This window comes from Sus scrofa, chromosome 2 (genome assembly GCF_054392235.1).
Source record: "Sus scrofa isolate SSC_HxYL_T2T_F1_AM1 chromosome 2, Sscrofa_HxYL_maternal_Yorkshire_Landrace_v2.0, whole genome shotgun sequence".
NCBI lineage: Eukaryota > Metazoa > Chordata > Mammalia > Artiodactyla > Suidae > Sus > Sus scrofa.
This window is the reverse complement of record NC_139384.1, coordinates 20952666-20969061: the sequence shown is the minus strand read 5'-3', so window position 1 is coordinate 20969061 and position 16396 is coordinate 20952666. Positions and strand designations below refer to the sequence as shown.

The 16396-nt window shown below is 55.3% G+C and overlaps 2 long non-coding RNA genes and 1 other non-coding gene across 3 annotated transcripts; 1 reads left to right on the top strand and 2 right to left on the bottom strand.

The window, feature by feature from the left end:
• Nucleotides 1–520: 520 nt before the first annotated feature.
• LOC146405275 (uncharacterized) lies at nucleotides 521–2747 on the bottom strand. The gene is made up of 4 exons (XR_014839196.1): nucleotides 2149–2747; nucleotides 1837–1930; nucleotides 1091–1145; nucleotides 521–680 (listed from the first exon to the last, which is right to left on the bottom strand). It is a non-coding gene; the product is annotated as an uncharacterized LOC146405275 (long non-coding RNA).
• LOC146405276 (U5 spliceosomal RNA) lies at nucleotides 2267–2379 on the top strand. Its single transcript, XR_014839217.1, has one exon. It is a non-coding gene; the product is annotated as a U5 spliceosomal RNA (small nuclear RNA).
• Nucleotides 2748–9081: 6334 nt separating the features above from the next.
• Nucleotides 9082–12906, bottom strand: LOC146405274 (uncharacterized). The gene is made up of 3 exons (XR_014839195.1): nucleotides 12651–12906; nucleotides 10772–12505; nucleotides 9082–10010 (listed from the first exon to the last, which is right to left on the bottom strand). It is a non-coding gene; the product is annotated as an uncharacterized LOC146405274 (long non-coding RNA).
• Nucleotides 12907–16396: the final 3490 nt, after the last annotated feature.

Sequence of the window (16396 nt, the reverse complement as noted above, 5' to 3'; positions counted from 1 at the left end):
CACTCATGCAGGTATTTCAACAGAGGGATTTAAGGTAGGGCACGCATTAAGGGGTTAGAAGAGCTGCAAGGCTTTAGGGGAGGATGAGGCATCTCGGGGACAAGTAGCAGCAGGAAGCCGCAGCATCCCTGGGCTGAGAAGGACCAGGAGCAAGTGATGGCACCAGAGCCTGGGAGCCAGGATGGGTGAGGGGCTCTGGAACCACAGGCAGGCAGGGGCTGCCTGTGGGAGTTGGGACTTGGAGGGAGGGCGGGTCCCCAGAACCTGGACAGGGGTGTCCCAGACACAGCCCTGGTTGACAGCAGCCGATAGGAGTGGGGAGGGGCAGGAGACCCCAGCTTCTGACCACTAATTTCTAATTGACTCTTCCCATTGGCCAAGGATAACAGGAGGCCAGCTGGCAAGAGAGCCAGGATGACGACGTTTGGCAGCAGTCAACCCCAAGGCTCAGAGAAGGACAAAGAAAGAGCAGGGGACCCATCTGATTGGAAAAACGAATGGCAGGGCCAAGCCTCAACTTTTTTATTCATTCAGAAATGCATATAGGATTTCCTACTGTGGTTCAGTGGGTTAAGAAGCCCACTATTATCCATGAAGATGCAGGTTCGATCTCTGGCCTCGCTCAGTGGGTTAAGGATCTGGCGTTGGTGGAAGCTGCAGCATAGGTCACAGATGAGGCTCTGTAAAGGAACGTGAAGTGTTGCTATGGTTGTGATGTAGGCTGGCAGCTGCAGCTCCAACTTGACCCCCTTGGGAACTTCCATGTGTTGCTGGTATGGCTCTAAAAAGACCAAAAAACAATAGTATATAAAATATACTATCACATGTATATGCATATAAACATATACACATAATGCATGTACAGACATTGGAACCTATTCTAAGATTTTTATAAGTATGAACTTTTTTTTCTTTCTAGGGCCACACTCATGGCACATGGAGGTTCCCAGGCTAGGGGTCTAATCGGAGCTACAGCTGCTGGCCTACACCACAGCCACAGCAATGCAGGATCCAAGCCATGTCTGTGAACTACACACAGCTTACGGCAGCACCAGATCCTTAACCCACTGAGCAAGGCCAGGGATCAAACCTGCAACTTCATGGTTCCAAGTCGAATTCGTTTCCAGTGTGCCACGATGGGAACTCTGAAAGGTGAACTCATTTCATAAGCATTTGTATAAAAAATAAACAGTAGGCACTCGATAAATGCTGCCTGCCCTTGTTGATGGGGCTGCTGTTGGCAGACATGCTTGAAACGGCTCAGATCTGCTGCAATTCTAGGATTTTCCTGTCTTGACCAAGACCTCCACCCCCTCCCTGACCTTCTTGGACCCAAAGAGGAGCCGGGACCCAGGCCCCCAGGCTCCCCAGCAGAGAGCAGGGGAGGAAGGGCAGAGGGTGGGGGCCCTGGAGCCACAGCCCCCGCGGAGCCCCTCCATCTCTGCCCCGGGCTCCATGGGGAGCCGGCGCTCCCTTTCCTCGCCTGTCAGTCAAACCCCGCTGCTTGGAAGTTCAAGCGTGGCCAAAAGGAAGCAGATTTCAAAACACACCTCGGCTCGCCCCGCTTCCCTTCCCTGCCCCCTCATGGTTGTTGCTCCAGGCTCCCCGGGGGCTCCCTCGCCCCTGGCCTGTCCCGGGCAGAGCTGAGACCAGAGGGTCTGGGGCCCGGGCGGGGACGTGCTGCGGGAAGGGCATGGGGGCACCAGGCTCGGTCTCAAGCCCATTGCGGGGCTGATCCTGGCGGGCAGGGAAGAACTCAGAGGCAGATCGGGGGCCAAAGCTGTCCCTTCTTTAGTGAGGAGGGGCCCTGGGGGTGGCAGCGGAAAAGGACCTGACCTCGAAAATCGTCAAGGCTGGGGCCTTGTGGTTTTTATTACTCTCTTCCTGTGCTAGCACAAGCCTTGGCTTCTGGAAGATTCTCCACAAGTATCTGTTGAATAAATGAATGAATGAGTGAGTTTCCACTAAGGAGAAGTTGAAGGTAAAGTAGGTTATCAGGCTGGAGCCCCCCCACCCCCCCCATCCTGACCGCCCTCCAAGAACCAGTCTTCTTCTCAGCAAGGCCGTTTGGGTCAGTGCACTTGGATGCCACCCTGACTCTGTCACCCTGGAGCTGTGTAACACTGAACAAGCCTCGGCTTTCCTCACCTGTAAAATGGGGACGTCCTCTCTCTCCAGAGCACGAGGCGAATGAAGCCTGCGCTGAACGAGCCCCTGAAAACCAATCCTCTCGCAGGCCTCTATGTGCAAATTCAAGACTCGACCGACGCTCTGGTTTTTCTTCGGATCCTGTAAACCTTTGACCTTTTACTAATGATTTCCGTGGAGAGGAACAACTTGCGTCTTAAACCTGTTTTGGGAGTTCCCGTCGTGGCGAAGCGGTTAACGAATCCGACTAGGAACCATGAGGTTGCGGGTTCGATCCCTGGCCGTGCTCAGTGGGTTAAGGATCCGGCGTTGCTGTGAGCTGTGGTGTAGGTTGCAGACTCGGCTCGGATCCTGCGCTGCTGTGGCTGTGGTATAGACCGGCAGCTACACTCTGATTCGACCCCTAGCCTGGGAACCTCCACATGCCACGGGAGCTGCCCAAGAAAATGGCAAAAAAACAAACAAAAAAAAAAGCCAAAAAAACAAAAAAACCTGTTTTGAGGACTTGCTTTAGCAGGGCTATACTTATGCCGTTAAATGAAAGACAATAACATTTTTTTTTTCTTTTTAGGGCCACACTTGTGGCATCTGGAGCTTCCCAGTTCCCAGGCTAGGTGTCCAATCAGAGCTGTAGCTGCCGGCCTACACCATAACCACAGCAACGCAGGATCTGAGCCGAGTCTGTGACCTACACCACAGTTCACAGCAACGCCGGATCCTTAACCCACTGAACGTGGCCGGGGATCGAACCCGAAACTAGTCGGATTCGGTTCCACTGCTCCACAACAGGAACTCCGAAAGACAATAGCTTTTGCAACTTTCATTTCCTGCTTTCTGCTGGAATGCTAACTAGTTGTTCTTTTTCAGCTTTTACCCTTTCTGGTGGCATGTGGAAGCTCTGGGTTACCTGCACTGTGGCACCAACCCAGATGCTGGATCATTAACCCGCTGCTCCACATGTGGCATTGTTAACCCTATAGAAGACCCCTCAAATAAATAAAAAGGAAAAAAAAACCAAAAAACAAAAAACTGGAGTTCCCATCATGGTTCAGTGGAAACTAATCTGACTAGCATCCATGAGGACACAGGTTCGATTCCTGGCCTTGCTCAGTGGGCTCAGGATCTGGCATTGCCATGAGCTGTGGTGTAGATCGCAAACTCGGCTTGGATCTGGCATTGCTATGGCTGTGGCGTAGCCCAGCGGCTACAGCTCCAGTTGGACCCCTAGCCTGGGAACATCCATATGCTGCAAGGGCGGCCCTAAAAAAAAAAAAAAAAAAAAAAAAAAAAAAAAACAGATATTGGTAAGCACTGGGAGCTAGAGAATGAGCCCGAACATCTTCCCGCGAGTCTGGCAATAGCATTAACAGCATGGCCAGGGGTCCTAACACGTAGCCTGTTGCTTCTTGTAATTTCTCTGCAAGAGCAGATAGAAGGGATATGAAACCATGCCCAGTCACGGACGCCGATTCTGGAATGCATGCCTTGACGTGCGGGTGGGAGTTTGCCTCTCCTGGTTGGTTTGTTAGGGTTTCTTTAACTCCTTTTCCCCCCTCGCCCTCCCTCCCTCCCTGCTCAAAGCCCAGCCGTACACGCAGTGACAGCCGGGACCACACTGTTCCCTTTGTTGCAGGGTTGTTTTCCATTTGGAATTTCTTTCTCTCGAGAATGTGCTTGAAATCGTGAAGAACGGAGTTAATATATCGATGATGTGTTTAGTGTCAGGACACTTCCTGAATTAGAAATTAAAGGCTCTGCTGAATTCAATAAAATGACATGGGGGAAAAATGTTCCTTTCCCAGGTTGAAAGCCCTCCTTTGGGTGGCTGGCGGGGGGATGGGGAGAGGCAAGCATTCTAAAGCTCGGAGCTTTGCTGGAAGATTCTTCTGATAACTCAGGAGCCATTGGGCGTTCAGTGCCAGCTTCCTACCAAGGCAAAGGAGAAACCCCTGCTCTCCCAGGGCAAAGGGCAGGACCAGTGGGTATCCAAGGCGTGGGCCCATCTCTGGCCCTTGGCTGGGCCTTCTGGCTCCCCAAGAACCCCAGTCTGACCCTCTCCCAGGCCCCCCCCAGTCCTGCAAGTCATCCAGTAGCACGGGGCAGGCTCTCTCCTCTGCAAAACCGTGAGGAGACAAATCCTGCCCTTGAACCCCCTTTTCTTTCCCAGACCCCCCACAACAGCCTGTGCCCCCATCCCCATGGCCTCACACTCCCCCCCACCTTATTGGTCCTTCAAGTCTGAAGTCTGTCTAGGATTCATTAGAACAGGCAGACAGAAAGGCGAAGCCCTGCACCCCCATAGAATCTGGACTTTCATCTTGGATGTTAGTTGCTGAGTGACCTCGAGCAAGTGACTTCACCTCTCTGTGCTTCAGTTTCCTCAGCAGTGATGGGAGCACCCAGCACAGGGCCTGGCAGCCTTGGCTGCTAATTATCCGCTTCCCTTTAGTCCTGCTACCCCTGAGGAAGGAGCGAGCTGGGGGAGAAGGATCCTATGGGATCCTGGCAATAGGAGGGCCCAGGCTGCAGGTTTCCCCTTGAGGGGAAACAAAGGAAAGGGGTGGCAGTTTTAATGTACACCTGCTTTGTGTCAGTCATACAGCCACTCTTATTCTACAGGCTCAGAGAGGTTAAGTTACTTGCACAAGGTCACACAGCGAACAAAAGAAATCCAGATTCTTACATAGGTCCATCAGACTCTCTGTTCATCCTCAGCTTACTCCACCCTTACGAACACCTCCCCCAGGAGTTCCTGTCGTGGTGCAGCAGAAACAAATCCGACTAGGAACCATGAGGTTGCAGGTTCGATCCCTGCCCTCACTCAGTGGGTTAAGGATCCGGCGTTGCCGTGAGCTGTGGTGTAGTTTCCAGACGAGGCCCGGATCTGGCATTGCTGTGGCCCAGGCGTAGGCCAGCAGCTGCAGCTCCAATTTGACCCCTAGCCTGGGAACCTCCATATGCTGCGGGTGCGGCCCTAAAAAGCAAAAAAAAAGAATACCTCCCCCAAAGCCACGCACACCTTCAATGAGTGGGTGGAGCACAAGGCGGCCCTGGGTGGTTGGAATCCTGCTGTGCACAGAGCGGGGAGAGTGGGGGGCCTTCCCTGTGGAAGCCCTGGCTTGTGGTGATGGGGGCACAAGCTTTTTCCTGTACCAGCCATGCACTGGGCAATGCCACTTTTCCCTGAGAGAAAACACCACCGTCCTGGGAACTTCTTGTTGGCTTAGAACCTGAGTCGGGTCTGTTTCCCATGCCCCGGTGCTTCCAACTCCCTTTCTCACTTCCTATTGATGGATTTCCGCTTCCATCCTGACACCTGCCACTTGGCATCTCTGACATGCTGCTTCCCTGCCGTCTCCTCTGCAATGGTGGGGTTGGAGATGGGGATGGCGGATCCCACAGCAGGTGTCTGTCAAGGGGGGTAAGGTTCCAGGCTGCCTCTGACTCTCCAGTCCAATCTGGCTCGCCAGGTTTGGCACTCCTGCTGGGAGGAGGCGAGGCTGGATGGGGTGGGAGTCCCGGGCACCCCCGATCTACACAATCCTCAGGACCAGCCGTGGGGCAGCCTGAGGGGCCTGGGCTGGGACCGGGCTCGGTGGCAGGAGCGCTTGAGCCCCTCAGCCAAGGACAAGGTCAGGTTGGGGTCTCAGCACTCAGCATTGCCTTCTTTCACCCTGGGCACCCAGGAAGGAGCGCACGTCATCAAGTCCATTTGCTATGAGTCCTCCCAAATGCTGTGTCCTTTGGGCGGGTGGCTGGCCCTCTCTGTGCCTTGGTTTCCCTATGGGAAAAAGTGGGATAATGACACCCTTCCCAGTACACCCTCTGGGACTGTAGACTCTTCTCTAGTTTCCTCGTCCTTATCTTTTACCTAAGATACAGCTACATCCGGCTCCTCTCCCCTCTAGCAACCCAGCTCTGTTTTCCAGGAAATTTCCAGCCAACCTAGGGAAGCCAGCCTGTGTTCACTGCGGAGGCCCCTTCCTTCTTGGCCTCCCTCCCCAGCCCTGGGGCAAGCCGGACTCTCCTTCCTGCAGCCCGCGCCCTCAGGCAAGGTGTCACCTGTTCCTCACTGTGTGACAGTGATGACCGCTCCTTGGTGCCCCGGAGTTGTTTGGAATCTCACCTGAGCCACCTCGGGTTGAGTCACCCCACTTCTGGCCTGGTCATGCCCTGTGCTGACAAGCATCAAGACACAGCCCTGGATTTCAGATCTGGTCACACTAAGTTGCCTCTGGGCCTTGACGTCCCCCTCTGAGCAAAGCGGCCCTCCTCTCCATCCCCCCCTCCCCGTTGTCCAGCCACTGAGGGCCAGCACCCAGAAGGTGGGATGAGGCTGAGGTGCTGCAGCCCTCCCCTCCCCCACCCCCTACACTCACCACCACAGCACATCTGCAGCCCCATCTGGAGCATCCGGGCCCCACCCGCACACATGGTCCGGCAGCCAGACCTCCAGCACGACCCTCCCCGCCCCCGCCCCACCGGGCTGCCTTTCCTGCCACCCCCGGATTTTTACCCATAATCTGCATATTTAGCAGTTCCCCACGTTGCAGGCCAAACCATAAATCCTTCTCAGGCGGGGGCCCTGGGAAAGAGTCCCCACGCTTCCGCAGAGCCCCGAGGCCTGGCTTCTGAGGCCCCGCTCCCCAAGTCATCAGGCCGGTGGGAGGCTCAGCTCTGTCCTCAGGTGTCCCACGGCCTCCAGGGGCTGAGCTGGGCAGCCAAGGAATCAGAATAATCAAAATAATTAGAGGAGGAATGAAAGGGAAAGAAGACAATTTCATGCGGGTTTCGGGTCTCTGAGTAACACAGGCTGGGCAGGACTTTTCTCCCCACTCTGCAGAGGGGTAAACTGAGGCTCAGGTCCTGAGTTACTCAGGAAAAACTTAGCAGCAGTGCCAGGATGGCCTGTTATTTCTCATAGGTCAATGCAAGTGAATTTCCAGTTCTCGAGTCTGGAAGCTACTATGAACTACGGGCAGAGCATAAGAGTATGGGACTTATGGGAATTCCCATCGCGGCTCAGTGGTTAATGAATCTGACTAGGAACCATGAGGTTGTGGGTTCGATCCCTGGCCTTGCTCAGTGGGTTAAAGATCCGGCGTTGCCATGAGCTGTGGTGTTGGTTGCAGATGTGGCTCGGATCCTGAGTTGCTGTGGCTCTGGTGTAGGCTGGTGGCTACAGTTCCGATTCGACCCCTAGCCTAGGAACCTCCATATGCCACCAGCACGGCCCCAGAAAAGACAAAAAGACCCAAAAAAAAAAAAAGAGAGAGAGAGAGAGTATGGGACTCATGAACTTGGCCTCCAATCCCCACTCAGTTGGGGAGTCCTGGCAATGGGCTTGAGACTCTGAGACTCTTTCCTTCAGCCCGTTATCCCTGAGCTCTCTCCAGCCTCCTGATTCAGCTTCTCACCTCTCCAGCCCCGACCCCTCAGGGCCAGGACCTTTTAGCATCACTGAATCTCCTTAAAGAAAGAGGAATGGACTGTCTTAAAAACGTGTTACCAAGAAATGTGCAGAGCAGATATCCTGGTGCTCATCACCCGTCATTGAACCTTTAGGTCCATCAAGCCTAAAGAACCAGACACGAGGACCTGAGCATCTTCTGAGCTGCGTCTGCAGACCCGATGCTACAGCGAGCTCTGGATAGGGACTTTCTCATTGAGTCCTGACGTCAGCACTTTGGGGAGGGAGGAAGAGGAGGAGGAGGATGAAGAAAATGTTGTGGGGGGCTCGGCAGGGGCCAGACTCCAAACCAGAGCTGTCAGAGGAGGGGCCTGAGCCTTCGCCCCCAGGCTAGAGCCCCGGCAGTGGGCCTCCTGCGGAAGAACAAACCCTCCCACTTTTGGCTCTTTGCGGTTCCCTGCAACCCAGTTGGCCCCACGCTGCCCACATCTCTCCCAGATCCCCAAGGATGCCTGCACCTCCCTATTTTCCGCATCACGGCCTCCGCTGCTCCTCTGTACCCAGGCACCTACCTGCAGAGATTTTTTTTTTTCTTTTTAGGGCTGCACCTGCGGCATTTGGAAGTTCCCAGGCTAGGGGTCCAATGGGAGCGACAGCTGCCGGCCTACCCCACAGCCACAGTAACGCCATATCTGAGCTGTGTCTGCCACCTACACCACAGCTCATGGCAACCTCGGATCCTCAACCCGCTTAGCGAAGCCAGGGATCAAACCTGCATCCTCACGGATCCTAGTCGGGTTCGTTAACTGCTGAGCCATGACAGGAACTCCCTACCTGCAGAGACTGATACCGACAGGTTATCTCCACAGCCCTACCTCTGCTGACTGGCCTGGTCCCTCTCCTCAGGAGCACTGGGTGCTCAGCAGGAAAGGATTTGGGGTTCGAGGTCTTTTGTTCTCTCTTCTATTCATGTATCTAACATGCCTCCTGCATCTGCTGGTGGTGGAGACGAAGACATTTCATTTATTTATTTATTTATTTATGTCTTTATGTTTTTATTTATTTATTTATTTATTTAGGGCTGCACCTGCAGCACATGGAAGTTTCCAGGCTAGGGGTCTAATCAGAGCTAGAGCTGCCGGCCTACACCACAGCCACAGCAGTGCCAGATCCCAGCCACATCTGTGATCTACACCACAGCTCACAGCAACGCCAGATCCTTGACCCACTGAGTGAGGCCAGGGATCGAACCCACAACCTCATGGTTCCCGGTCAGATTTGTTTCCTCTGTGCCACGACAGGAATTCCCGACAAAGACATTTTAAAAATGTCCTCTAGGAGTTCCCATCATGGCTCAATGGTTAACGAATCCAACTAGGAACCATGAGGTTGCGGGTTCGATTCCTGGCCTTGATCAGTGGGTCAGGGATCTGGCATTGCTATGATCTGTGGTGTAGGTCGCAGACGTGGCTCAGATCCCACATTGCTGTGGCTCTGAAGTAGGGCAGCGGCTACAGCTCCGATTCGACCCCTAGCCTGGGTACCTCCATATGCCTCAGGTGTGGCCCTAAAAAGAAAAAAAAAAAAAAGACAAAAAAAAAAAATCCTCTGGAGTTCCCGTTGTAGTTCAGCAGATGAAAAACCAGACATAGTGTCCACGAGGATTCAGCTTCGATCACTGGCCTCTCTCAGTGGTTAAGGATCTGGCATTGCTATGAGCTGCAGCGTAGGTCACAGATGAGGCTCGGATCCTGCATTGCTGTGGCTGTGCTGTAGGCCAGCAGCTGCAGGTCCGATTCCACTCCTAGCCTGGGAACTTCCATGTGCTGTAGGTGAAGCTGTAAAAAGGAAAACAAATATATCGTCAATCCTATTATCCTCAGCACAAGACGCCCCGCGGCTCCGCCTTAAGTGTCTATGGCTGGATGGAACAGAGAATTCAGAAGGAAAATGGAAACGCCACATGTGGACTCAGAAGAGCAGGTGTGAGTGTTCACCTTGCTGCTGACTCACCCTGTGACCTTGAATGGGTACCTCCGGTTCTGGGCCTCAGCTTCCCCGTCCGTCAACGGGGAGATCCTGGACTCCAGCATTGGTGCAGCCTGAGTGGCTCCTGCCTCACCCTTCCAACTTTTGCCAGTCCGCCTACCACCTGTAATTCTATTAACTGAACATTATTTTTTGAATAAATGTACTTTTTCTAATTAAGGAAATTTATTTTTAAAAGAGAATTTTAAATCCCTTCTACAAGTGGAAAAACTCAGTAGCGTGTGCCATAAGAAATAAAAAGGAACCAGAAAAATAAATCCAATGAAGACAAAATAACGTTACTAACCTCACTGGAAACTATTTCCTGCCCAAGGCCACGGTCCCAGGGCCCTGCCCTCTCTCCGCCTCATTCAGCTGACAGCTGCTCCCAAGCTCCTCCTAAGCGCCAGGCACCTTCCTGGTGCTGCAATAGAGCAATTAACAGGAAACAGGGAGAGTTCTCGTTGTGGCTCAGTGGGTTAAGAACCTGACCAGTAGCCACGAGGATATGGGTTTGATCCCTGGTCCCGCTCAGTGGGTTAAGGATCCAGCATTGCTGATTTGACCCCCTAGCCTGAGAACCTCCATATGCGCCAGGTGCGGCCCTAAAAAGCAAAAAATAAATAAATAGGAAACAGAGCCTCTGATTGCAGGGCGCTCACGTCCTACTGGAGAGAGAAGGAGAAATAAGTAAAAGAACTATGTTAAAGGCACTTGCTGGGGAAGGAAAGAAATGCAGATGGAGGACGGGGTGCTGCCTTGCCGAGGGTCTCAGTGTGAATTTGAGCAAAGCTCCGAAGGGAGCGAGGGCAGAGCCCCCCAGATCTCTAAGAAAAGAGCATCCAAGTTGGACAGAACAGCAAGTGCAAAGGCCCTGGGGCAGGCATGTTCCCGCATTTCTGAGCCATTAAGGAGAGCCCAGTGCTGAGTCAGCTGGAGGAGGGGCCTGAGAGGTAGCAAGGAGGCTGCTGTTGACAGGGGAAGCTGGGACTGTCCCAGAGGAGTTAAGGATGGAGGAGCAGCCAACGGAGAAGGAGGGAGAGTAGCAAAGAGCGCGAACGGCTCTCTGGTTCTGTGTGACTCAATGCTTGGTCCGGGGAAGTCCCTGTAGCCTTTTAAAGTCATCCCATGGAACTCCGGGGATGGCCCCCTGTGTCCACACATCCCAGTGTCCAGGGAGCTCACCTCGGTTCATTCTTGCTCTCACGGTCCACAGTTCTTTGTGTTTGCAGGCTGGGCACCAAGCTCAGGAAGTGATCTGAAGCCGTCTACACATGCCTGACAGCGCCCCCACCCCTAACCTCGTATTCCTATGTCTGTACTCTGTATTCCTCCCTTCCTGGACAGCCCACTCCCAGACTTCCTCCTTCCAAGCAAGGCATCGGGACATCCTCTTTGTGCCAGAGACCTGTAGCCATGCACGTGGATGATGACGTGCACAGCCCTTGACCGGGGAGGCCCTGTCTGTGCCCTTCCTCGGCTACCCTGGAAACAACCCCAGAAGGGCATTCAATTACTTCCCCCGACTGCACAGGCTCCTGGGTGAGCAGAGAGGCTCAGGGTTGGAGGCGGGGTTTCTGAGGCCGGGCAGAACCCACAGGTGTGGCTGGGCATGGATTCTTGCTCAGCGGGGACGCCGGGGCTGGAGAAATCAAGGCCTTGAGCTCCCCAGGGGCAGCCACCCGAGTGGGGTAGATACCCCCAAAGCCCTCTTTCAGGAGGATCTGGGCTGGGGGAAGGGAGAGGGTCCAGGGCTGGGACCAGGGTGGGGCAGGCGAGGTGGAGGGTTAAAGGGGGTCCCAGCAGGGTGGGTGCTTGATCCCACCCACAGTCTCCTTACACCACCCCCCCGCCCCGTGCCTGGCTCACCTCACCCCTGGCCTGGGCCCCGTTCCTGGCTTTCCCCCAGGCAGAAGGCGCCAGCACCCCGCCCCCGATCCCATAGCTCAAAGCTCCAGAGCCTCGGGCTTGCTCAGCCGATGCCATTCCCCAGTCAGATTCCACCTCCCACTCTCTGTGTGACCTTCCATCAGCCCCTCCCCTCTCTGGGCCTCATGTCCCCATCTGGAAACCTGAAAAGTGGACCAGATTAAACCACTAGAGCCTCAGAATCCCAACTCGAGCAGGGGTGGGGGTGGGGAACCCATTCCAAACCTACTGACCCAGAATCTCAGGGTGGAGGGGCCCAGAAATCTGCATCTTAGGTCTGATGGAGCAGGGGTGATGGCCCAGTTAGCCAATGAGCTGCTCAGAGCTTTCCAGCTCTGACCATCCTGGGGGTTACGCACCCCAAAGAGGAGGAAGAAAATCCATCTGTGCACCCAGGCACCCATTCATTCATCCAATCAAGCAGCACGCCTTTCCTCAGTGGCTAGAGCTGCCCTAGGTTCAGAACCAGAGGAGGGAGGTAGACCCAGCCCTGCATCACGGGCGTAGAGCTGCTGTCTCTGTGAGAGACGGGGCACCACGATTCTAGACGGTGTAAGAGCTGTGAGGAAGACACGCCATGGTACAAGCCTGGGGGAGGGGCAGGGCCACCTTGGGGTCCTTAAAGACGCCTCTTTGAGAAGGGACATTTGAGCTGACACCTAGAGGATATGACTCCGGAGGAAGGTACTCTTGGCAGTGGGAACAGCCAGTGCAAGGGTCCTGGGGCAGGTCCATATCTCTCACTGAAGAGAAGGGCAGTGTAGCTGGAACGTGGTGAGCTGGGTAGGAGAGTAGCTGACAAGGGTGAGGAGAGGAGGGGCCAGCGCCTGCAGGGTGAGTCTGGGTAAGGAGTTCCTCGCGTCGTGGCAGGATGGAATCTTCATCTTCAACAGATGGCTCTGGCTGCTGGCTGAGAATGGACTAGAAGGTGCAGTAGAGGAAGCAGAGAGGCAACCACAGTTGTAGGGGTGAAATGGTTCCGTGTCTGGGCTGGAGGTAGACAGACAGGAGGGAGGGTCTGCTCAGGCATCCGTTTGGAGGGAAGGTGGATAGAAGATTTGAATGGACCTGCCTGTGCACCCGTGGATGGATGTCCTGGGGAGTCTGAGCAACTTGGGGCGGGGCTGGGTCTTACCTGGCTTTGTACCCCTCAGAGGCGAGGCCCGGTGGGTGTGAGGTTCAGCAGAGCCTGCAAGCCTGGGAGAGTGTGGGTAATTCCTAAAGTGTCCACAAGATGGCAGGATTCCAGGGAATTCAGGATAAGCCCAATGCCTCGTTAGGCCAGGGGGACTCCCAGGCTGGACCAATGGGTGGAACAGCTCCAGGGTCCCCACTCGTGCTGCATTTCACGTTAATGGTGCCTCCTGGGGTGGCCCAGTGTGCGGCCTGGCCTGGAGTCCGAGTTCTGGTGGGGCTGACCAATAGAAGGTGGAAAACTGGGTCTAATGTGAACCCTGCCTTCAGCCTCAGAGCCTCCTGGGAGCCCAGGCTGGAGCTGGGCCTGGCTCTGCTTTATGTCAACAGTGTGACCCCAGGACAAGTTGCTTCATTTCTCCTTCCTCAGCTTCCTCATCTGTAAAATGGGGTGAAGAGTAACCCACTTCCCAGAGCTGCTGGGCAGACTAAAGGAGCCAATACCCCAGAAGCGCCCGGGACAAGGGCCTGGATCACAACGTCCTCCCTCAAACACGAGTTTTACAATAAATGCTGTCGGGCTGTCACTCTTCCAGTCTTTGGCGGTTGGGCGGGGGAGGAGCTTGGCTCGGGCAGAAGGTGAGCTGAAGAAGGGCACGGATGCCCTCGGGGAGGGCAGGGACCAGGCGGGGCTCAGATGTCACCTGTGCGCCTGGCCCTGCCTCACAGTCCAATGACTGTTCGAACCCCGCCACGGGTGGGGGCAGCCAACAGGGAAATGCGAAGGTCCTGGAAAGACCTGAGAGGCCTCCTGGAGCAGATGGTGATGGCAGAGGAGGTTCCAGACAAGCAGACGAGCAGGGAGGCAGGGTCCTGGAGGGAGGAGAGGCCAAAGTGGGTGTTTGCTGGAAGAGTGAAGGGCCAGGGCCTGGATCAGGGAGTGGGCAGACGGTGAGGAAGGGGAGCTGGTCAGACAGAGGGCGGGACGTCGGGGGGGACTAGACTAAGGTGGCTGGAATGATGACAAGAGACATTTCGATTTCTCCCACTGGGAGCCCCAGGGAGAAAAAAAATTCGATGACCTAAGAATAACACACATCGGGCCACGTGCTGTACCTATTGCCTCATCTCACACTCAGAACAACCCTCGCGTTGTCAACAACCAAGGTTACCTCTGTTAAAGATGAAGAGACTGAGGGTCAGAGTGGGCCAGTGGTTTTCTCCTGGTCACACAGCTGGGAGAGGGAGAAGAAGCAGGAGTTGACCCTGACCCTTCCTAGGGGGTCCCTTCCCCACAAGGCAAGAACAGTGCACTGGGCTGAGAATCCGGGCAGGTCTGCACTCGTTGCTGAAACTTGGCCTCGGTCCATTGTTGCCCAAGAGAAATGCGGAGACAGAGTTTTGGGTGACGGAGAACACCGTAGCTTTATTGCTCTGCCAGGCAAAGGGGGCCACAGCAGGCTGATGTCTTAAAGACTGTGCCCCCTTTGGGAACGATTAGGAGGTGGTTTTATAGTTTGGGGAGTGGACAATAGGGCCTCAGATAAGGATCAGGGTAGAGGCAAGCTTGCATTGTTTCTCAAAGCTGATGTTTAGTGGCCCCAAGACTGGTTCTCATGGTCCTCCTTCTTGCTGGAGTGGAAAATGCTTCATCAAGCCTTTCTTCCGTTTGCTGGGTGTTTTAGTTCTGTAGAAAGGCTTCGAGATATTGTTACATATATTCCTTGAGGAGGAACCAGGACCCTGCCCCACGATGCCCGGTGGTCTCTTGCCTGCTCCTCCCTGGTCTCTGCCCCCCTCCCTTCCCTGATGAGCACCTGCCCTTTGGAACTCAGGGAAGGTCCTGGAGGCTGAGGCTTATTCCCTAAAAACAAGAACTGGGGGCCCCAGAAAGGCTCCAGGAGCCTCCTGGGGCCCTGCGTGGTTACACTCTGGCCTCTGCGTCTGCCTTGCTCTGTGACCTTGACTCGGAAAGATGGGCTCCTTCGGTGGAAGAAGCAAGGGGAGCTGAAGGAGCAGGTCCGAGAGGTGAGAGAGATGAGAGATGGGCCGGGAGGAGGAGCAAGGGCTGTGTGGGGAGTCGAGAGCTGGCCTGGGCGGGGTCCTGGCTGGAGCGTCCTGGGGGCTGGGGCGGGCCTGGTCTGGAGTTGATTACCACTGGAGGGAAGGGCTCAGGAGGCGACCTTCAGAGGTGGGCTGGCGTCCCACTGGCCCGGCACCAGGCCCACCACCCACGGACATCCAGCCCCCCTCAAGCGGGCCTGGAAAAAGCTCAGGGTGCCGGGCAGAGGGTGGGCGCGGATGGGTGGGGAGGAGCCAGTCCAGGCCTGGGAGTGTGGGGACCTGGCTTCCAGCCCCAGCTCTGCTCCAGGCGCTGGTGACCTTGGATGAGTCCCGGCTCGCCTCTTAACCACGTTCCTCATTTACGAAACGCGAGGGCTGAAGCTGGTGGCCCTTCCCCGGGCTCCCCTCCAAGCCTCACATTCCCTGGGCCTGAGACTGGGGCAAAGGCCGGGGCCTGGGATGTTCCCCGGGGGTGGGGGAGGCTGAACTGTGGGGGGGCAGCAGGTGACCAGGAGAGGGGGCCCTGCAGAGTCATCCAAATGTGCATGGGTCACCACATCGGAGCAGGGGAGGGGTGGTCAGAGGGTCCAGCTCCTGCCCCTCCCCTGTGTCCCCTCCCCAGACCCTGACGGTGTGGCCTTATCTGCTTCCACATCTGACTCACAGGGGATGTGGCCTGAAGTGGCTTCTACCGCTAAACAAACTCTGACCTAGGCCCGCCCCATGTCACAGACAGAACGGCCCAGAGAGGGAAAGGGACTTGCCTGTGTCACACAGCCACGGACGGAGAGGGGACAGAGGTGAGAGAGGAGCATCCACCCCAGTGCCCGCGTCCCCTTAATGTTAGCGCGGTTGCCTCTTGAGAAAGATCTTTAGTCAACCCCAGGGGGCTCATGCAGACACAGGAGAGTCAGCCGGAGGTGGGGTCCAGCCGGGCCATTGGCTCTCCTGACACCTTTGGGTGCCCCAGTCTTGTCTACTCTTCCTTCTTTGTCCTTTCTTCCTCTGAATTCCAGGCTGGTGCATTTTTCATTTCATTTCACTCAGAGAGCCATACTGATAAGGTGGAGAGACCTACAAATGCCCCCAGCCTCCCCCGGTAAATGCAGGGAGAGGGCAGTTCCCGCTGTGGCTCAGCAGAAACGAATCTGACTAGCATCCAAGAGGATGCAGGTTTGATCCTTGGCCTCGCTCAGCCAGTTAAGGATGCAGTGCTGCCGTGAGATGCAGGTTGCAGACGCGGCTCGGATCTGGCGTTGCTGTAGCTGTGGTGTAGGCCAGGGGCTACTACAGCTCTGATTCCGTGATTCAACCCCTAGCCCAGGAACCTCCATATGCTGCAGGTGAGCCCCCCCCCCAAAAAAAAACATGTCAGGAAACAAGAAAGCAAATCAAATCCTTATCAACTATCCAGTAGGGCCTGTCAACATACTTCTGTCCAGTCATAGTATTATTGCCCCCACTTGGCAGATGGGGAAACTGAGGCTCGGAGGGGTGAAGGGATTTCCTGAAGTTCCCAGCTGGGACTGGAACCCAGGCCTGGGGACTCCACAGTGCACGAGGCTGGTTATGGCGAGGCTTTTCATGTCTCTCCTGGTGCCTCCCTCTCCGGCCCATCCACTAGGCCAACAAAGTCCTCCAGTGTCACCCACTTTGCAAGAGCCTGAACCAAGGCATACAAGG